General features: G+C 44.3%; 1 long non-coding RNA gene across 1 annotated transcript; it reads left to right on the top strand.

Annotated features, from left to right (window-relative positions):
- The first annotated feature begins 8 nt into the window (after positions 1-8).
- LOC127300954 (uncharacterized) lies at positions 9-3,339 on the top strand. The gene is made up of 2 exons (XR_007851707.2): positions 9-285; positions 1,717-3,339. It is a non-coding gene; the product is annotated as an uncharacterized lncRNA (long non-coding RNA).
- The last annotated feature ends 20,298 nt before the right edge of the window (positions 3,340-23,637 follow it).

Here is a 23,637-nt window from a genome sequence, read left to right as displayed (position 1 = left end):
GCACCATCGTTATCCCCACCTTGCTGTTTCTTCGTCTGTGAGTTGAGAGGGGTTTTACCCGGAGTTTTTGCCGACCACCGCCGTCGCCATGAGCCACCTCGAGCTGACCTGAGTAGGGGAAAAGAACCCCCTCTGCTTCCTCTTCTTCTTGGACGTCGCCACGGACCAGGACACGCCAAGGACTGCCCGAGCTCGTCCACCTCTGCCGTCGTCTACCCGGCCATCCTCTTCTTCCTCTACGCCGGCCGCCTCCGCCGCTTCCACCTCGCCACCAGCCACCCCAGGGTGAGCACCACTTCCTCATCTCCCCTGCATGTTCCCTGGATCGAGGAACGTGAGAGGAGATCGATCTAAATCGAAGATGAAAACCTCCAGTTTTTGTTACACCCCGGCATACCATCTTCTGACGAGCCCCTCCGGCGAACCACTCCATCTCAGCACGAGCCCCTTGCTCCTTTCGATTTACGGCACTTCGGGCTACAATTTTGGTCTTTGAATCAAACGAAAACATACAGTAACGGTGTCGCCATCTTCGTTCAAAGATCGGTCCAGAAACAGTATTCAGATTCGCTGTTCGTCGCCGTGACGCAGTCCTGTCTTCCGACGATCTTTTCCGGCAACATGGTTCACCCCAGCTCGAGACACTTGTACCTATAGATGCACAACATCTTAGGCCTCATCTCAGTTTTTGAATCGTCCAAAACGGTGCAGTAATCGCGACGTCATCATTGCTCAAAGTCAGCCAAAAATCTGGTTGCAGTTTGTGCTGTTCCTCGCCGCTGTCACGGCCTCGACTTCCGACGAGTTTTGCCGCCACCACAGTCCACCAAATCGCATCAAACCCGTCCTTTTCGAATCTTGGCATGTTCTTCTTGCTCAGCTACATCAAAGCCTCACCTAGAAACGCCCAGATCTGTCACAGTTGTAACTTTAAAAACTGTGCAGGAACGCGTCTACAGAAACTGCAGCTGTTCGTTCTTCAGTCTGCAACTATCAAAATCTTCAGTTAACCCGCCTGTACACCTTACTTTGGCTGAGATCCTGTTTTTGTACAAATCTGATTGTCTAGTACACTGGATATGTCCCTGAGTTCAAATCCTTGAGCTCTACACGTCCTGAGTTCAAATCCCACCGGCGCAATTAAAGGCACCAATTTTTTATCCCATTCCTGGAGCTCCAATTTCTGTTCACCTTTTTACTGTTTCAGTATTTTGCTTACAGCACACTTATTGTTTTGATTTAAAAACCAACCTTACAAACTTCAATTCATACAAACTTGATATGTTTGAGCATCAGAAAAACCTAAGCTACATGGTTATAAAATTTGTTTCAACTTTTGAACAACTAAAATTGGACAACATTTTTAATTGGGTTTAAAATGCCTAAAACTTGCATAATTCATATCTCTCTTTATATAAATCCAAATTGTGCACATTATATATCCATTTTCATCAGAAAAGTGATAGTATTTCAAATCTTGCATTCTCATGCATCATTGGCATCATGTCTGAATTGTCCAAATTAAAACTTGCAAAACAAATTAAGATATATGTGAGGGTGTTTGTCATTCCATGTGAATTATGTGCACCCCACTTAACTCTGCCATGCACACATCATCTTGCCATGTCATCATGCATCATATTGCGCATTGCACTTATTTGTATTGATTTGTGCTATTACTTTCCTTGTATGTGCTATTTGGTTCTTCTCGAGTAGACGCCGACGCAGAGCAGTACGAGCAGGAGTACGAGTTCCCCCCTGGAGGATCGTGTCGGTGCTTCTACCTCTGATCTGACAGGCGAGCCCACCCCTTCACCTATTTTAATTTGACATGCTCTGTTGATCTATTGCTATCCTTATGTTGCGATTCTGTTGTGTCACGTGTCCCATCCACCTGTTACCTATATGTCCGAGATACACCTCCTCGCCCTACCAATTGTTTGTTGTTTGCCAGCTTTGCGAGTCGTAGGCGAGTTTAGGGTTTTCTGTTGATATCTCGAAATGTTCGGGATATCTTGTTGGGATGTTGACACATGTACTACCTTTTCGAAAATGAAGTGGATAACTTTTGCTACAACTAAAATTGCTAAGTGATATAATATGTAGAGGCATCTGTGAGCCCCTTTGCGAAAGCATCGGAACTTTGACTTGCTAATGTCCCCTAGGACCCGAGTTCTTGTTATCTGTTTCTAAGACTGAGCGCGCTAACCACTCGTGGGAGGATTTATCGGGACCCCCCATCACCCATTACTATTTCTCAAGTCTGTTGAAAAGGGGGCCACAACCTTGGTTTTATTTGCCTATGCCATGTATGCCATGCTTTACTTACTGTTGCCTTCGGGTGTTTATTATTGTTGCCTTCGGGTGTTTACTTCTGTACTGTACCCCGCGGAACGTTTAGCGAAGCGTGTGGTTCGCACGCGTAGCCGTTAACGCAAACCCTAAGTCCGCATCGGAGTACGGCCGAACTTCGTTTCGGGTAGCTTAGTCGGGTGGCCCCCCTAGGCATTCTTGTTGATCTGGGAACGGTCTTGTTGTGAGACTCCGCACTTGCTATGCGGGTTCGAGCATGCGTGTATGGTAATATTGGTGCACCCCTGCAGGGTAAATCTTATCGATAAGCCGTGTCCGCGGTTATGGACGACTTGGAACTGTTTAACTCGATCATAGAACAACTTACACCTAAAGTTGTCGCTAATAACTTGCTAATTACTTGCGTAGTAAGTTAGCCCTATTATAATGGAATGGATATAAAATTGTCAACTATGTGAGTGCCTTGTTAGTACCTCTTGGCTAAGGGGGGTCGCAATGGCAGGGTTTTGTTTGAAGAGTATAGAACTGCTAGAATATGGGCTCTCTCACCTTCTCTATTAGACGGATGTTGTAGCGTGTCTCTATTGGTTAGTGCTTTGGTGCCGCTAAACTCCACCATATAGCCGGGCGAAGTTTACACCGCCCACCAGCAAGCATAGCTGGTCTTGTCTCGCAAGTACGTGCCATTTGGTACTTACCCTCGTTTTTCTCCCTCCTTTTCCGGAACCCGCTTTTCGACAAACAGGTACGACAGATGATGATCAGTACGTAGGTGGCTACTTTGTCGAGTTCACGGACGACGACTTCGTTGCGTAGCAGGATTGTTCCTAAGAATGCAGCCTGTGGCATGTTGGTTATGGGAACACCGCTTGATTATCTTCAGGACTCTTAGTCCCATTTGGTTCTTGTCTGTACCCAGACTATTTGGCTATCTTATGTATGATGTACTGATGGGATATGTTTCCCTTCCGAGTGTCATTTGGATCTTGCTCATTAGAGCGCTGCTATATATATGAACCTTATTTCCATCTTTTGTGTCATACATAGTCATGTTGTGATATTCAAGCTGTATTCTACCCTCGTATCCTGTGCACAGTGTGTGTATGTGTGAAGTGCACAGGAAGGTGAAGCACTCAGGCTTGGAAAGCCTATCGTGAGCCTTTGAGGTGGGTGTTGTGTGCATGGGCGTGTCGAGCTGTTGCTTGGCCTACCCATATGCTTGGGAATGCGAGGCGACCTCACGGTCCTTTGTAGTGACCTCATGCACATAAACCCCTTTTACCTGCGCGCTCTGGGTTTTCCTACTCCTGGGGCTTACACCGGCTTAGTGCAGTGCTGGAAGAGGCGGAGAATGGTTGAGCTAGTCTGATGTCGGAAACATATGGTGGCAAGTATGCAAGGGGTTCCGGGCAGATTGGTTCTAATGTGCTAGGTTCCGGGCTATTCGGAGAACAACCAGTACAATTTGGTGAACCATGCGACATGCTTCCGGCTGCACCCATGCAAACTAGTTTGAGTAGTCGGAATCTACACTACTTCTTCTTCTGCAAGGTCGGCACACTTACCGTTAATGGCGCGGTGGTTCTTCGTGACGCCGGCAAGGTTGAGGTGACCGGACTTGCGGCGTTGAGCTTCTGGTGACCACTAATCGGCGGTGGAGGCAAAATCCCGATCAAACGCACGAATCTTGGGTCGAGGGAGACCTTGGAACGGCTGCAGATGAAGTTCTCCGTGCGAGGTGTTGCCGGAGTTCAGATTTCGCGGGCGGCGCTGCTTGAGGAAGAAATGAAGAGAGGATTGAGGTGAAAGAACCGGAAGTTACCGTGCGCGGGAGTATTTATAGACCTCGCGCGGAGATTCGCGTTTCGGATCCAACGATGGAAACTGAAGGGTTGCGTCATTGGATGCGTGACACGTGTCTTAGGTTAAAGCGGTGAAATCGAGGCAGCGGTAACTAGAACTGAGCAAGCTCCGAAATTTCGGGCTGAAGATTTGCATCTCCAAAAATTTAGCACGGAAAGAAAGGAAGTTTAGTTCAACGCGCACGGAAGATCCGTTGAAGACATCGTTATCGATGGATAATGATTTCCAGTTGAATGAAGTCGGAAACAGGAAAGTTTTTTAAGCACTTCAAGATTCTCTTCAGATCCGAGTTGATTGAAGTCGGAAGAATGATTAATCTCGGAGAAATTTGGGGGATAATGTTCTGGGTATACTTTATGGGTATATCAACGGCGTGGCCTAGATCCGGCAAGCCCAGGTGGCCCACAGATGGTTATGAGGCATGTGGCCCACCGGGCGGCCCAGTTGCTGTAGATCCTGAAGGATGAAGTCCAGCCCAGGAACAGGAAGCCGGATGCCAACCAACCTACAAAGGAGGCCGGATCCGTGAAGGGCCATGAAGTATCCGGATCCAGCACGGCCTTGATGAAAGGCGGATCCTTGACGTACACGACAAGATATTGTACCATAGTTAGGCAACTTGTATTCCGGCTAGGACTCTCCATGTAAACCCTAGATCCGTGCGCCTTTATAAGCCGGATCCTGGGAGCCCTAGAGGCACAATCACAACCACAACTCATTGTTACAAAGCGAAAGCGCCCAGATAATTCCAGACAAGCAGCAGTAGGCCCTATCTTCGAGCAGGTGTTCCGAAGCTGGGTAAATCCAAGGAAAAAAATAGCGCGCTAAACAAAATAGCGTGGCATTCCAAAATACGCTATGAAGATTATAACGTGCTAATAGCGCGCTATTTTACAAAATAGCGTTTGACAAAAAAATTAAAAATAACAAATATAGTATATATACTAAGGATTTCAGCAGCTCAAAAATTATCCACATCACAATGATCAACAAATTAAATTACAAAGTCCTGGTCGCACCGAAAGATAAAGATTTAGCAGTCCAACAAGTAGATAAATGGACAAGTAGATAACTAATTAACCTACCAACATGCAAATAATTAAAGAGCCAACTACATAGCCGAAGTAGTAATTAATCAAAATGAGATGAACTAGATGAATAATGCATTCATTCATCATCTGATTTAGAACAAAAACCGCATATTGTAGCTCATCATAATGAAAAATTAGAACCAACTAGTAGATCTTACTTGTTGTGATGTTGATTCTTCTTCTTCAACATGTATGCGTCGTCTGAGGATGAGTGGGAATTGTTGATGTGCTTTTGTGGTTTCCAACGGGTTGAATGACTACGTTTAGAATGAGGATTTTGGAAGCTCGTGGATCAAAATATCCAACATAGCTAGTCGGCTGCTCCATTTTCTCGTAGAAAATAGCACCGCTACAACGTTATAAAAAATAGCGCCGCTATAACGCTACGAAAAATAGCTCGCATAGCGCCGCTAATAGCGTGATTAGCGCCATAGCGAGCCAAATATGCATAGCATAGCGTTCACTCTCCAAATACGCTATAGTGCCGCTATAACGCCGAAATAGCGCGCTATTTTTTTCGTTGGGCAAATCGCGTACCACCGTCCCGAGTGCTCTCCGCCCTATGGCCCATACTTCTACTCCCCTCCGTGAGGATCCCTCCTCCGAGGTACCGTCGAATAGGCAACGACATCTGTGCCATTTGGCATTGTACTTCATCCTCCTTTTTCTTTTTCTCGGCATCATATGCCAAGAATCTGGATTTCATTTCTTTAACTGAAAGTTTAGAGTCATCATCCAGACCCTCGAATAGTTTTTCCATCTCACTCTTAAGGATGTGAAGCCCTTAATAAGAGTCCAGCCTCTGATACCAATTGAAAGTTCAGAGATGGTAAACCTAGAGGGGGGTGAATAGGTTTCTACAGATTTTAATTATTTGTTTGCAATATTAGGCTTTGTGGAATATAAAGATGAGCCTAATGCAAACTAGGTGAAACAATCTATATGAGGATACAAGTAACTCAAGCACGAAGGCTCTCACAGGCAGTTATATCACAAGTAAGGAGTACGGTTAGAGATAACCGATAGCACGCGGAGACGAGGATGTATTCCTGTGTTCCCTTCCATTGCAAGAAGGTACGTCACGTTTGGATGGGTGGAGGTCCCACGAAGGATTCCCCACGCCAAGAAGGCTCACCCTATTCTCCGGAGCCTATCCCACGAAGGAATAGCTCTCTCACTTGTGGTAGATTTTGAGGTAGCCTCCAAACCTTCACAATCTTGTCAGGAGCAAATCCACAGCCCGGATGCTTCCGAACCACTCTTTCCCACCTAGGGTTTCCAAGGAACCCTAGAGAGCAAACTTCTTGATGAATACAAGAGGGAATGAGATTTGGCTTGGTAGAAAAGTAGATCGGGTCCTCCTCTATCGTTTCCCCGGAGGGATTTGAGTTTGGGTGGAGGAGGAGGGAGATCTGAGGCTTTTGGTGTTTCTAGCAATGGAGTATTAGAGAGAGAACTCAAGAACAGCTTGTAGTGTAGTGCCTACCCCTTCAGAGGTAGGAGAAGGGGTATATATAGTGTCACTTGAAATATGGCCGTTATCAACTTGCCAACTCAGCTTTCTCCCGAGATTCCCGATCAAACGGACCACAGACCGGAGCGTCCGGCGCAGGGCCCGGTAGGACCGGGCCAGGGACCGGACCCGCCGGTCCAAACCGGGCGGCAGACCGGACCCCTACCGGAGCCTCGAAGTGTCGTGCAATACTCCCTTCGGTTGGCATCAGCACCGAGCCGGTTGGCACCGGGGCGCCCGGTCGAGCGCCCAGTCCGACCGGGCTAGGGACCGGACCCGCCGGTCCAAACCGGGCAGCAGAACGGACCCCGACCGGGGGAAGCTCTGTGTCTTCCAGTACGTCTCCCGGAAGTCATCAGCGCAGAGGCCGGTTGGCACCGGAGCACCCGGCCGTGCGCCCGGTCAACCGGGCGGTAGACCGGAACCGGCCGGCGCATGGGCCGGTCCAACCGGGCCTCTGACCGGCTGGATGCTGTAGACCCTTTTTTGATTGTTGTCGAAGTGGGGGGTCTCCTTTAGCCTTCTTGTTCCTTTGATACACCATTTATGCCTCTTTGGCTAATACCTGGTATTATCCTTTCAAACATGTATTAGGCCAAATACTCTAGCACGGTGTCATTGTTACCAAAATAATGGATAAGTTTAAAATACCCTTACAACATGGGATCAATGGGACACTAGCGGTAATCCCGCCATACCAAAGAGAGATCTCGCAATAGGATATAAGAGCATCTCCAGTCACGTCCCCCAAAGCATCCCCCAAAGAGCGTCAGACATTTTTCGGCCATAGTCGCGCGCCCCAAATGCCCCTTCCGCCCGGCGTGGCCCAGTACGGTATCCGGCGCCCGAGCCCGTCCCCGCTCCACAGGGGACGCTCCGGGCATGCCAAACAGAGCGAGAAGCATGGCGGGGAGTGGCGGGCCGGACACATCATTGACCCATTGAGATTTAACCAGTCTCCCGCCACATCCCGCCCTCCCGCCACTTCCAGCCGCCAGCCGAACATTTCTCTACCCTGCCAAATGATTTCACCCCCTCCCGCCGATTCGTTTCTCCCTCCCCCTACCGCTACTTTCTCCCTCCCGCCGCAGATTCATTTCTCCCTCCCGCCACGGCTACTCTCTCCCAGCCATTGCGCTGACAAGCCCCAAAAAAGGGGCCAAGAAATTGACCACCAAGTCACCGAGCAAGGGGGTAGTCACGAAGGGGCCGAAGGCACCCTTCGTGAAAGCCGTGGAAGGCGCTGGCGTCGAGGATGAATCCGGACAGCTGGACCGATGAAAGGTGGGAGGAAGACTGCCTGCGGCGCAAGTTTTCAATGGCGGAGCTGACGGGGCGGCAGGTGGTGGAGAAGGAGAAGAAGATGGCGGCGTTGCTTGCGCATCAGAAGGCTGCACTGGCCGCGTGTCTGGCTGCGGCCTCCGCGAGCCCATGGAGTACACCGACCAACATGGACATTCCGGGAGTGCGTCGCCATCGACACCCGGTTTCTTCGGCGAGGCCGCATCAGCGGCGCCCGGGTGATCGACACCGAACTTGTTGCCGCGGTACGAGGATGTTGTAACACCCTGAAAGATCGAGATGTCGCTTAGAGGGGGGGTGAATAGGCAATTAAAAACTCTTACGGATTTGTCTTGTAATAATGCGGAATTAAACTATCGTTTAGTTTACAAGCACAAATCCTAAATATGCTAAGCTCAACTAAGTGTAACAATAGCAACTAGAGCTAAGCAAGATAGGCACAAGATATATGTAGCACAAGTGATAGCAAGATATATGTACTTCAAGCACGATGGCTATCACAAGGAAAGAGAGCTCGGGTATAGAAATAACCGAGGCACGCGGAGACGAGGATGTATTCCCGTGTTCCCTTGCTTTGCAACAAGGTACGTCACGTTTGGAGGAGTGGAGGTCCCACGAAGGATTCCCCGCACCACGAAGGCTCACCCTATTCTCCGAACCACACCCACGAAGGATAATGGCCCTTTCCTTATGGTTAGCTTTTCCTCCGCTCCGGAGATGCCAAGCTCCACAACCACTTCACAAGCTCCACGAAGGAGAAGCCCGGGCCCCTTCACAATCTTCCACGAAGAGATCACCGGGACACCAACCAAGCCAACTAGGAGGTCACCCTCCAAGAGTAACAAGCTCACGGTTTCTCACTCGAACAAATCGTGGTGGAGAGCTCAACACTATGCAATGATGCAAAGCAAGAACACCGGAGGTGTTCAAGTCCTTCACACTCAAATCCCACCAAAGCAACGAATGCTAGGATGAGATTAGAGAGGAAGAACAAGGGGGAAAGTCAACCAAAGACTCCAAGATCTAGATCCCAAGAGATTCCCTCACTTAGAGAAGAAATGGTTTGGTGGAAGTGTAGATCTAGATCTCCTCTCTCAAATCCTCAAGTATGAGCAAGAATGATTGGAGGAATCAAAGGGGAGAGCAAGTTCTTCAAAATCGAACAATGGAGGTGAGGGAATGGGAAGAACTGCTCAACTCAAGGTGGAAGAAGGATATTTATAGCAAGGGAGAGAAAATAACCGTTGGGGGAGAAAACAACTCTTAAAATCGCAGGAAAACAGCCCAGCCGGTGGACCAGGCCGGCTGACCGGATGCTGGGCCGAGGAGGCTGGCGGCGATCCGGCCCCGGCCAGCCACCGAGCCGGACGAGGGCGGCGAGGCAGCGCGGGGGCACACAGGCGCGCCGAGCAACGGGCCGCGCGGGGGAGAGGCCCGGCGCGCGGCGGAAGCGAGGCTTGAGGCGCGCGGGGCAGGTGGGCCGCGCGGAGGCTTCAAGCCCGGCCGGCGGGAGGCGGCGGTGGAGCATCCAGTCGGACCGGGGAGGGAGCCGGGCTAGGCCGGTGCCTGGGCCGGTTGGCGCCCGGTCCAGTTGGTGCCCGGACCTGGCCGGCTGGGCCGGCGCATGGCCTAGCAGGCCGGGCGCCCAACCGGCGGCCCCTCCTCCACTTTTTCCTTTTCCTTTTATATTTTCTCTTTTTCCTTTTTTCTTTAATAACTATTGCTCCCGAACTCCGATTGACATGAAACTAATTTCGTTTGGAAGATAACGACAAATGCTATCCTATAAAAAGTGCAAACTCAAGAATCTGTAGAAGGGAATTTTATCATGAATATAAAAGGTAGAAATTATATCATGAATAACCGGTAAAATTACCCAACCTCGAAAACGCCATAGAAGATGCATGCGAACTCCGTTTTCGATGAACTTGGGCTTGTTGTAAAGCTAGCAACAAGCTCAAAAACCTCACATAGAGAAACACCAAGAAGCAATAAGGATATGCAAAGTATTCAAAGGATTGAGCTCTCCAAGACGATGTGATCAAGTTACTCAACCGAAAGCCCCTCTTAATAGTGCGGCTATCTATCCTATAATCCGGTCTCCCAACATCCACCTTGAGACCGGTAAAAGGAAAACCTAGCAAGGCCATACCTTTGCCTTGCGCATCCCGCTTGATCTTGATGATAACTCTTCAAGCTTCACTCAAGCCGGAATGCCTTACTTGACTAATGTTGCTTCGTGAAGACTCACAAATGCTCCCCCATACACTATGATGGGAAAGCTCCATTGATGCACATCTTCACTAGTCCATTATCACCAAATGAACGGCAAGCTTCAAGTATGTGATTCACTTGAGATGCTCATCTTGAACTTGCCCAACTCAACCTTGTATCTTCACATACTCACTTAAGATAGAGCATGGCTAATATTGAGTTCCACATAAGAACTCCATCTTCATTTCTTCTTCTTGATCATATCACATATATATATCTTCATACCGATGATCTTGATGCCAATACACAAGGAATACATTTATCTTCATGGCATCCATACTTGAATCCAACACATGGAGTACAAGTAGTACCTATGGAATATTCCTTCATATAAACTCAATGAAAAACATTAGTCCATAGGGGTTGTCATTAATTACAAAAACCACACATAGGGGCAATGTACCCTTACAATCTCCCCCATTTTGGTAATTGATGACAACCACAATAAGAGGGTTTATATAATGAATATTAGTGACAAGTATGCAACTTATCCGAGAATAAGTTGTATACAAGAGGTTGTATTTGATATGGTCAAGTAACACAAAGCTACTAGCCCATATCAAAACCGGCTCTACTCACACAACTACAACAAATGCAATGGATGTGAGTAGAACCAATATATATAGAGAAAACTCCCCCACAATGTATGCACGTGTGACGAACATGAATTCATTGCATACATTGTCAAGATTAACCTTTGGGATAGTTTCCACTATATATATACAACCATGCAAGACATATAAATATGGAATGCATGAGAGGCAAAACACTTAAGCACAAACCAAACTTAAGTATAAAACCATTCCCTTAAACCCTCTAAACTTCTCCCCCATTGGCATCGATTGTCAAAATGGGTGAAAAATTTAGAAGGCCAATATAATGTGAGTTCCTCCCCAAAGTGTGCACTTCTCATAATTTGAGTGGAATCAAGTGCACATATCCTATGATGAATACTTGAAGGAAGTCAAACTATATTGAGGATCAAAGATTGCATAAGGATAACATGGTGAAATGAGCTTCAACAAGTAAAGCAAGCAATCAAAGATCCAATTGGACAAACAAAGATATCATGATAAGAGAGATATAGTGCTCTAAAAATAAGAAAGCTCCCCAAGGTTCGTGTTGCATTTGAATACAATATGCACAAACATGGAATCCTCACTCCCTATATATCATTTAGAACACAACTAAGATAAAGAGAGTATGCTTATCAAGAACAACTTTAGTCCAACAATTACGAGATATGTGTGCATGAAGAAAATAAATAAACCAAGCACTCATAAATTTTCTTTACCAACCCACTAAAAACAAAAGGGGTAAAAGATGGTCGGCAAAGAACAAGGATATCAAGGTGATGGATTAACGCTCTTATGTATATGAGTTTCTAAAGTGGATAAAGTGATCCATAAAGAAACATGCACACACAAGAGGTTAACAAAATAGATAAGACAAGATATCCAAGATGAAGTCATAAAATATACCAAAGGATGTTTGCTTAAGAAGCATATATAGCCTATGGCTCCAATTTTCACTTATGGTATATGAATGAACTTCAACCAAGTTAAACCTCAAAAACATCACAACTAACAATAAGGGAAGTAGAGCTAGTTGGAGTGATTTGAGAAAGGCAACAAGTATCATAAATATGGATTTATTTCGCAATTTCATCAATATTGCACATAAGAGCTCTTTGAGGAATTGATATGCAATAAATTGCTAGAGGGCATGTGTGGGTAGGTGAATCATAAACATGATGTATATATATATTCCCAACATATGCATCTTCTCAAATTACTCAAATGTACAATAAGAAGTTTTACTTTAAAATTGATTTTTCAAGAACCGCAATATTTTCGGAATAAATAATTTCATGCCAAGATACAACCTACAAGAGGTTGGATGCTATATGAGAGTGCATGAATAAGATACTTGTTACCGAGATGAAAATGGCTTGATGTAGTACATAAGAGTTCATCGATCATCCTAGCTTGACTCCAATCCTCATATGGTGACAACACCTTCCTTATAGATGAGACAAGCCTCCATTGCATCTCCAATGTACCTAAAACATCATTCAAGTACATCTTGGTCCCCAAACTTAGTGGGTCCAACATGGTTAGACTAACCACAATATATAGGACACACTCCATATAAACATGTGCATATTTAGATGAAATTTGAATTTCATGCACATCTTAGCCATTTAGGATTTGATGGAGTATATCCTACATAATGGATCGAAAGAAAGCAAGCATGCTACAAGTATAAACGAATTACATATAAGCATGCACCAAAACTTTTAAAGATCCAAGAAAGATATACTTTGGACAAAACACCAAAAGAATTAAATAAGGCATAGAGGTCTCACAAAACAAATTTGTTGTCCAAATTATATCTAAGAAGCAAATCACAAAAGATTTGTTCAACAAAGTTCAACAAGTGAACTAAGAAGAAACCATTGAGCATAAAGGATAAAATAAAGCAAACATGTTCAAAGATTTATCTCATTCAACAAATAAAGCATAGAAGAAGGAATGAGATAGCAAAACTCCCCAAAAGAGCAAGGTTCGAACAAATAAACCAAACCCTCACTTTTCACAATGGCACAATGTATCGTAAAGAAAAGGTATGTATTCCAAAACAAACACTTGATATGAATCAAGAGGATTTATCAAAGGATTTTTCAAAGGGACAAGGAAGACATATGGAAGCAACAAAGGTTTCTTGGAAATAAAATAAGAAAGTAAGAAGCAATCCAAGGTGAAGGTGATCCATAAATTCAACCACATATAAGGTTATCAATTGTCAAAGACAATGAGTATATTGGAAATAATTTCCGGTGGTGAATTGACAAAGATAGTAAGGATCAACTTCACAACAAAAGGCATAAAATAAGTATATAGAATTAAGCACTATGCATGGATGAAGATTCTTGATAGCTTCAACTAGTCAAACAATCACGCACGGCAATGATTAGAATAACTTGAAGCAAGCGGTGTCCCAAATAAGATATAGAGATGTGTATTTGAGGAAAAACCGTACCAATAATTTCTTATTCAAACAAGAATTCACAAGATGAGTAATAAAAGATTTTTATTAGGAATGGAGCTTGTTTGAGCAAACATGCCTCCTAGGAACAAGATAATTAAGAGCATCAACTCTAAGTGGCATAACCTCATATGTTCACATTTTCTAGGCTTGTGATATGTACAAGACATATTACTCCCCCATAATGTGATAAAACATTTCTTCTAAACAAGAGGCAACTAAAATTCGACTAGAGATGATTAATGGATATTTAGAATTTGATTTTCTCATGAGTATGACACACCACATAGTGACTAGATAATCTTGCAATATCAATACTAAGTGGTGGTACCCATGTACACACATTTTAATGAAAGAGAGATGCACAAAGCATATCACTTCCCCCAAAATGGGATGTTCCATTAATCACTTCAAAGAGAGCCAAATAAGATATCATCAAGATGCATTAGGCTCAAAACAATACACAAGTATATGATGAGTCAAACAAACATACTTGAATACACAAGATAGGCAAGTAAGACACAACACATACATACACATATTTGGTACAAAACCAAACATGCAAAGGGGCAAGTAACTTACAATAAACATGAAGAGTTGAAATATAAGTTACCGCAAAGAGGAACATTGGATATAAGATATAGATGATAATCCATACGACTTGGCTTGGTAAAAATATAATATATGAAGATCCCTTAATTCTTCATGAAGTAGCCAAGTCTCCAATGCCCTCCATCTACACCTATTGATCAAGTTTGAGCTTGTTGGTCCCCAACCAAGTTGGGTCCTAAGAGGTTAGTCACAATAGGCTTGGCAACCCAAATGGTTCTTTTCTTGAAACCACTTTGAGTTCCAACAAACTTAGCAAATACATTGCCATCCTTATCCTTCCCTAGAGAATAATCATCATCAACAATTATAGGGTTAGATAAGGTACCACCTAAGCAAGAAGAAGCAAAGTGCCCCTTCTCACGGCATAAGTAGCAAGTGTTCCCCTTTCTCTTCTTTATTGATTTCTTCTCTTGGGGAACAATATCTTGATTCTTCTTGGGAAGTGGCCTATCTTCAACTTGAGGTCGAGCATGAGCTTGACCTTGACCTTGTGGCCGTTTCCCTTGTTGTTTCTCACTCAAGTGCTTCTTCTTCTTCAATGGGCATGATCTAACATGATGCCCTTCAACCTTGCACTTGAAGCAAACCAACTTGGCCGGATCCTTGACTTTGTCTTGGACCTTCTTCTTGTTGCTCTTGGACTTGTTCTTGTTATTGGAGTTGAATCCAAGTCCACTCTTGTCATTGGGGGATTGTTGCACACTTAGCATCTTGTCAAGTGCGGATTTCCCTTCATGATGCTTTTCCAAGTCTTTCTTCAAAGAAAGGACTTGGGCCTCGAGCTCTTTGATTTCCTCTACATGGTTAGTAGAAATACAAGTACTAGAGGAAGTAGAAGCTTCATTGTTAGAGCAACAAGGCAAAGTGAGTAATCCAATACAAGGTGTATCACTAGTTTGACTAGATGGATTACAAGGACTAGCACATGGCAATATAGCATTTGTAGTAGAGATTGTGCTAACATCCATATGAGGCTCACAAGATGTTACCTTAGTGATACTTGCCTCATGAGCTAACTTTAGCCCATCGTAGGAAATTAGAAGATCATCATGAGAGCTTGAGAGCTTTTTATGACTTTCTTCCAATTCCCTATAATTGCTAGTTAGCAACTCAAGTTTAGCCCTCAACTCAACATTCTCCTTTAAGATAGATGCTTCACAAGAAGTAGAGTTAGTAGCACAAGCATCATTAATAGATTTTTCATTTTGAAGCTCATTGGATTCAATTTTTTGTGTAAGCATAAAATTAGTATGCTTCTCATCTTTTAGCTCATGCTTGAGGAGAGTGAATCTCATTACCCCATTTTCAACATGGGACTCCAACTCCACTATGGTTTCCCTATATTTATTCAAGGTATCCATAGAGTGTTCGAGATTAGCACGAGCTTCTTTATTACCATGAAGAGAAGCATATATCGTTGCCATATTATGCACCAAGGTATTATATTCTTCATCATTATCATCATCATCACTCTCATCATTAGAGGAAGTGTTAGGAGTCAAAGTAGGAGATACCTTTGATCCATTTGCCATAAGGCACATGTGCATACCGGAGGATGAAGATGAAGATATTCTTGAATCCTCATTTGAAAACATGTCTTGATCCATAGAGTGTTCGGTTTCCTCTACATTGTTAGTCAACAAACAACTAGAGGAAATATAAGCATTTTGATTATGGGAGCAAGACAAGGTAAGCATATCATCATGAGATTTATGTAAGCAATTTACACATGATATGCAAGGACTATCAACACAAGCATGTAGGTTATTTTCAATGCTAGATGTGTTTAAGTCCAAAGAGGAAGCATTACAATGGGATAGAGATGAAGAATCATCACTATTGAGCACAATATCAACATTGCAATTTTCCTCACCACTCACCATATCATTACCTTGTGTCTTGCTACACGTTGGTGAAGTGGAAGAAGATGATAACTCATCACGACCGGAAGTGGAAGCAACTTGGAGCTCTTCATGATGTGAAGGGGAAGAGAGCTCCTTGGAGTCACCACCGACCAATTGAGAAGTTGATCCACCAAACATTTCCTTAAACTTGATCCACATCTCATGAGATGATTTTCGCTTTATATATATCAAGAACCTACAAAAATCGGGTCTCAAGGAGAATAAAAGCTCATTAGATACTTGAGCTTCAAGATGTAAGTTTTTCTCATCCTCTAAAGATAGATTTTGAGAATCCATCGGAGGAGAAAAACCGACATCTAGAAATTGCTCTATATGTGGACACAAGGTCCGAAGATGACAAAGCAAGCAATTTCTCCACAAAAGATAATTTGTGCCATTAAAGACAATTGTGTCATTGTGCACTATACTAGCCGACATCTTTACTCTCAAGGCGCTGAAGCCTTAAACAAGGAGAGACCTTGCTCTGATACCAATTGAAAGATCGAGATGTCGCCTAGAGGGGGGGGGGTGAATAGGCAATTAAAAACTCTTACGGATTTGTCTTGTAATAATGCGGAATTAAACTATCGTTTAGTTTACAAGCACAAACCCTAAATATGCTAAGCTCAACTAAGTGTAACAATAGCAACTAGAGCTAAGCAAGATAGGCACAAGATATATGTAGCACAAGTGATAGCAAGATATATGTACTTCAAGAACGATGGCTATCACAAGGAAAGAGAGCACGGGTATAGAAATAACTGAGGCACGCGGAGACGAGGATGTATTCCCGTGTTCCCTTGCTTTGCAACAAGGTACGTCACGTTTGGAGGAGTGGAGGTCCCACGAAGGATTCCCCGCGCCACGAAGGCTCACCCTATTCTCCGAACCACACCCACGAAGGATAATGGCCCTTTCCTTATGGTTAGCTTTTCCTCCGCTCCGGAGATGGCAAGCTCCACAACCACTTCACAAGCTCCACGAAGGAGAAGCCCGGGCCCCTTCACAATCTTCCACGAAGAGATCACCGGGACACCAACCAAGCCAACTAGGAGGTCACCCTCCAAGAGTAACAAGCTCACGGTCTCTCACTCGAACAAATCGTGGTGGAGAGCTCAACACTATGCAATGATGCAAAGCAAGAACACCGGAGGTGTTCAAGTCCTTCACACTCAAATCTCACCAAAGCAATGAATGCTAGGATGAGATTGGAGAGGAAGAACAAGGGGGAAAGTCAACCAAAGACTCCAAGATCTAGATCCCAAGAGATTCCCTCACTTAGAGAAGAAATGGTTTGGTGGAAGTGTAGATCTAGATCTCCTCTCTCAAATCCTCAAGTATGAGCAAGAATGATTGGAGGAATCAAAGGGGAGAGCAAGTTCTTCAAAATGGAACAATGGAGGTGAGAGAATGGGAAGAACTGCTCAACTCAAGGTGGAAGAAGGCTATTTATAGCAAGGGAGAGAAAATAACCGTTGGGGGAGAAAACAACTCTTAAAATCGCAGGAAAACAGCCCAGCCGGTGGCCCAGGCCGGCTGACCGGATGCTGGGCCGAGGAGGCCGCCGATCCGGCCCGGCCCGAGCCACCGACCGGACGAGGGCGGCGAGACAGCGCAGGCGCACAGGGCGCACCGAGCAACGGGCCGCACGGGGAGAGGCCCGGCCGCGCGCGGGAAGCGAGGCTTGAGACGCGGGGCGGGTGGGCCGCGCGGAGGCTTCAAGCCCGGCCGGCGAGGAGGCGGCCGGTGGAGCATCCGGTCGGGCCGGGGAGAGCCGGGCCAGGCCGATGCCTGGCCGGTTGGCGCCCGGACCTGGCCGGCTGGGCCGGCGCATGGCCTGGCAGGCCGGGCGCCCAACCGGCGGCCCCTCCTCCACTTTTTCTTTTTCCTTTTATATTTTCTCTTTTTACTTTTTCTTTAATAACTATTGCTCCCGAACTCCGATTGACATGAAACTAATTTCGTTTGGAAGATAACGACAAATGCTATCCTATAAAAAGTGCAAACTCAAGAATCTGTAGAAGGGAATTTTATCATGAATATAAAAGGTAGAACCTTATATCATGAATAACCGGTAAAATTACCCAACCTTGAAAACGCCATAGAAGATGCATGCGAACTCCGTTTTCGATGAACTTGGGCTTGTTGTAAAGCTAGCAACAAGCTCAAGAACCTCACATAGAGAAACACCAAGAAGCAATAAGGATATGCAAAGTATGCAACGGATTGAGCTCTCTAAGACGATGTGATCAAGGTACTCAACCGAAAGCCCCTCTTAATTGTGCGGCTATCTATCCTATAATCCGGTCTCCCAACATCCACCTTGAGACCAGTAAAAGGAAAACCTAGCAAGGCCATACCTTTGCCTTGCGCATCCCGCTTGATCTTGATGATAACTCTTCAAGCTTCACTCAAGCCGGAATGCCTTACTTGACCAATGTTGCTTCGTGAAGACTCACAAATGCTCCCCCATACACTATGATGGGAAAGCTCCATTGATGCACATCTTCACTAGTCCATTATCACCAAATGGACGGCAAGCTTCAAGTATGTGATTCACTTGAGATGCTCATCTTGAACTTGCCCAACTCAACCTTGTATCTTCACATACTCACTTAAGATAGAGCATGGCTAATATTGAGTTCCACATAAGAACTCCATCTTCATTTCTTCTTCTTGATCATATCACATATATATCTTCATACCGATGATCTTGATGCCAATACACAAGGAATACCTTTATCTTCATGGCATCCGTACTTGAATCCAACACATGGAGTACAAGTAGTACCTCTGGAATATTCCTTCATATAAACTCAATGAAAAACATTAGTCCATAGGGGTTGTCATTAATTACCAAAACCACACATAGGGGCAATGTACCCTTACACACCCCAGCTTTTGCATCCATGTTTAGTTATCCTGAGAGCAAAAATTAGGGGGAACAAAAACTTTTTCTATAAAACTAATTAGATGAATTGCCTTGATCTGTCTATTAAGATGAATTGCTTTGATCTGTTGGTAGGTGTATTGTCTTGTTTTGCTTGTTGAGTTTTGTCTTGAGCTACCTCAAAGAACAACACCTCTAGTGGTCAGACAAACAACTCACCTAATAAAACACATGTGTGACTTAGGAAAAATTGTTTTCCTTCTTACTACACCACACCTCTCTACTTATGGCAACATGAGTGTGCCATCTTGAAGTTCCTCTTGGTGTTCTAAATCTAGCTCAAATCATCCTTGAATCAAAACTTGGGATCATCTGCTCCATATCATATTTTTTCCTTGCCATATAAAGCAATGCACTTGGTCCTAGACCTACCTTGTCATGAGCACTTCCCAACAATGTCTTTGCCTTAGACCAGATCATTCATATCCCACTCATCCTGGTTGATTCTGAAGCCAAGTCAACAATCTGTTTGGGAAGGCTTATAAGATTCCAACTTTGGCAGTTGATCTCTTAGCACCCACAACTGTTATTGTTCACCTCAATACATGGATCCCATCTATAAAACACTCTCTACAACCTCCACGTCTTTCATGTCTCAGTCTACCCTTGCAACACATATATCCACCTTGATCTTATACCATATCCAATGTTTCAACTCTAGATCACTTCCTTCACTTTTACCTCTTGTTTTTATTCAAGTTTAATCTTCAAAAAACCAAGAGTGGGAATGATGGGTACATTTTGTAGCCACCATCTACCCTTGAGAACACTCCTTCCTAAATTAATTTTCATCCTCAAAAACCCTATTGTTTTTCCTTCTCTAGTTTTGATCACAAAACTACTTCTAGTTTTATTAAATCTTTTCAAGATTTCCCTTCAAAGAAAACAAGGAACTTCGATGGGTTTTGTTTTTCATCCCATTTCTACCAAGTACTGATTTCTAAAACATTATTTTCTAGTTTGCTTTCTTTTTAATAAAAAGCTTGTTTATGGTACCTATACCATTTCTTGTTTTTCTCTTATTTATTTAAAATTGAGTAAACTCTACCTTACTGTAATATCCCAGGTTTAGAGACGATCGAGGGGTAGATTTTAGAAAGGGATGTGCATTGCATTGTAATTTACGGGGAAATTTCGCGCTTTTAAAACAAAACTGCATCGAAGGGGGACAAGTTTCTCTCTCGACACCTTACAGGGTTAGGGTTTCGAGAGTGCGATGAACTTGTTCCTACTTATTTAGATTAGGGTTTTGAGAAGAGAGAAGTGATATTACATTGAAATCTTAAGTTGCATGATTGAATTATAAGTTAAGAAGTTTGAATGAATTCAAACCATATTTGAATTTGAATTTCAAATTCAAACATTAAATAATCATCACATAATTCAAATTCAAGATAATTTCACAGACAATTATCATTAAGCAAGAACATGAGTTATACAACAATTAAATTAAGCTCATTGAGAGAAACTTGAGCTTTATTGATCAACACACACATAATACATTGTCTTTACAATATTCAAATTTGAATTATGGAATTACAACACATTACAAGAATTGTATAAATAGAAAAAGAAAAAGGAAAATTACAAGATATCTAAATGACCTAAACTACATTGTGATCTTCATGAATTCTTTGATCTTGATGATCTTGAGTTCATCCTGATCAGTACTTGATACCTGCACACATACACAATAAACAGATCATTAAGCCAAGTGGCAAAGCCACTTGGCAGGTTAGCAAATAAATGAAATGAAGGGGATATGATCAAGCTGCCGAGTTGATCCTCTCACAGCCCAAGTCCCCAAGCACCAGGTCACACACACACACACACTAGCTGCTCACACAGCTAGTGTGCATGCACAACAGCAACACACACAGGGAGAGTCACCAAGTAGTGACAGGCACTGCTGTCGACCAAGAGAGCCATGAGAGGTTCATATATAACCTTTTCCAGCGCCAGAACTCCAGCAGTTCATCAGCAGCAATTCACCAGGGTAAGTTCACCAAGAACACAAGAACAGGAAGAATAGCCACTGCTGTTCAACCTGCTCAAATAGCCACATAACCAAGAGGCATCAAGCTCACCAGGAGGAGCAGGGAAAGTAAATTAACCACAAGAACAACACAGAAGCAATCCTCTACACCAACAAACCATCTAGGAGCTGGAGTGAGGTATAAACAAGATCAACCTGAGCAAAACCCTGTTTTGCTCATAAATAAGCATACACTTGCATCACAGAAGCAAAGTGGGTATGAAACCCTGTTTGCATCATCATCTGGCTACTAAGCCATTTGGTGCAGGCAAACTGAAGATTAGCCAGAAGGAATTCACCAAGGGAACATTGGTGTGTCAGAATGGTGACACTACCAGAGAAATCCAACATGGATTTAATCCCTAACTAGCCATCCAAACTCACCTAGCACCACACAGCTAGTTACACCATCAGATTATAGACATCTAATTGTCTATTTTGTTTTCAACATCAAAAGCTATTGGTAATCCAGACATGGATCAACCAGATATCATGAGAGAGTCATAACAACAGCCACAGAGTGGGGAGCTACCCCTGACAGCATCATAGTGCTGCCAGGGTCACCTCAACCCAAGCCAACACATAAAACCACCACATCATCATCCATTTGGATTCAGTAGAGGGCTAGGGTACCAACCAGTGGTTGTCATCCAACTAGCCCTAGCTAATTCAATTAAAATGATCATCAATGTGTCACAGTTCACATCATTCATCCATTTAGCAAGGCAAAATAAACAGATAAATGAAACAGACAAGCAACTAATGTACAGAGCCTTGCAGATGATCCAATGGATCATTGCAAGCATCCACTGATGCTTGGGCAAGCACCAGCACACACAGGCCAAGCCTGTAGGATGGACACATAGCACTAGATGAGCACCAATTAGCCACAGAGAGGAGCACACAATTTCTCACAAGCAATTACTGATCAATTGATCAACAGAGCACCACTAGCTCTTGCTACAGATTGCCTCATCCAAGTACAGCAACAGAAATAACCAGAATCTTTGAAGAAATCCAACCATGTCATTACTGAATTCACGAGATAATCACATAAATGATTTATGATTGTATCCAGTAGCACATCAAATGCTTGATGAACCACTGGATCATAATACACAAGCAAAGCACATATCAATTCATCTTGAATAACACCGATAAGCCAACCCTAATGCTCAATTGAGCATAATCATGAATTTGAGCACAAGAAATAGCACACAATGGCTCTGGCACTTGCAAAATTGCAAGAATGATACACTGTCATCAGGCCAGGGCAATATAAATGAACACACTTGAGTGTCTGGCAAGCATAATAACATGAACAGAGGCACAGAGCTAGAATCAAGTAAGAAAGGCAAGCATAGGCAGGCACTGAGGATAGGAAATCTTGCACAGAGGCATGGCAAGGTTGCACACAGCAGGAGCACAAGCACTGGCATGGCCATGGCAACAATGGCCAAGGTCAGTGGAGCCCAGCAGCATGAACAGCATAGCAGTAGCAGCACAGCAACCCAGCGCAGCAGCAAAGATAGCAACCCGGCAAGAAGACAACAACTAGCACAGAATAAAGACAAGAAAGCATACGCTTGCACATCGAGCATGGCACGGCAGCAGCGAGCATGGGCACGGCAAGCCTCTCCACGAGGTGGAGCAACCGTGGCGAGAACTAGAGGAAGAAGAAGAGCGAGCAGAGTGAGAGAAAGGAGGGGATCGGAAGAGGCGTACAGGGCGAGCAGACGACCGCCGCAGCCATGGCGGCCACGGCGGCGCGCGTCGAAGCTCGACGGCACCTGGCGAGCCAGGCCAGGCTCCGCCTAGCGCCGCAGCGCCCCGCACCACGGCAGCGAAGGCCTCGACGGCGCCATCACACCGGAGGCGCCGAAGAGCACCGCAGCACAGAGAGGGCGACCGCGATGGGGTTCGGCGAAGGAAGCGGCTGAGACCAGATCGACGCCGATGATCTGGTGCGCCGTCAAGTGGCGGTGCTGATGCGCCCCATCTCGCCGGCGGCGATGGCCGGAAGCGGCCGGGAAATATCGGAGAAGACGGCGGCGACCACGGTGTCGCCAGAGCTCTAGGGTTAGGGTTAGGACACGGGCACGAGGTGGTGGGCGAGTGAGCGACCGCTCGGGTCGGTTGGACCCGAGCTGGTTTAGCCCAACCCACTGGGCCACCCTGACAGGTGGGCCCAGGGGCAAAAATGACTTTTCACAATTCAATAAAAACATGAAACTTTGAAATTCAATAGAAAATTGATAAAAGCTCTTAAAAATAAATTAAAAATATGAAAAAGGATCAGCATAAAATTCTCTATTTAAATAAAATATCAAAGAGAATTTTTGAAGACAATTAAGAATAAGTCCTATTTTAAGGATTTAAATAATGATTTAAATCACACATATTATTTTCAATAATGAAAATAAGTCCATCAATGCAATTGGACTTTCAAAACACCTTGACAATATTTCAAGGTTGTATTTATCCTAAATCAAGTATCTCCAAGATGTTCTTAGTATTTAACCTCTCACATAAAATTACAACGACATCGGAAGGGGGGAACAAACCGTAAAACTGGAATCATGCATAATTGCTTCTTTAACCATTGCCCTTATTGGACAATGATGCTATTTTCAGAGACAGAGGACAAGGGTCAGTCCACACCATCCAACTGCAAAACTTTGCAGTGTTCAGGCAAGTTCATCACTTGCTCATGTCATTTGAGTATTTCTATC

Source organism: Lolium perenne, chromosome 7 (assembly GCF_019359855.2).
Source record: "Lolium perenne isolate Kyuss_39 chromosome 7, Kyuss_2.0, whole genome shotgun sequence".
NCBI classification, from domain to species: domain Eukaryota; kingdom Viridiplantae; phylum Streptophyta; class Magnoliopsida; order Poales; family Poaceae; genus Lolium; species Lolium perenne.
Note: the sequence above shows the minus strand (reverse complement) of the source record. Positions and strands in the feature narration are given on the sequence as shown.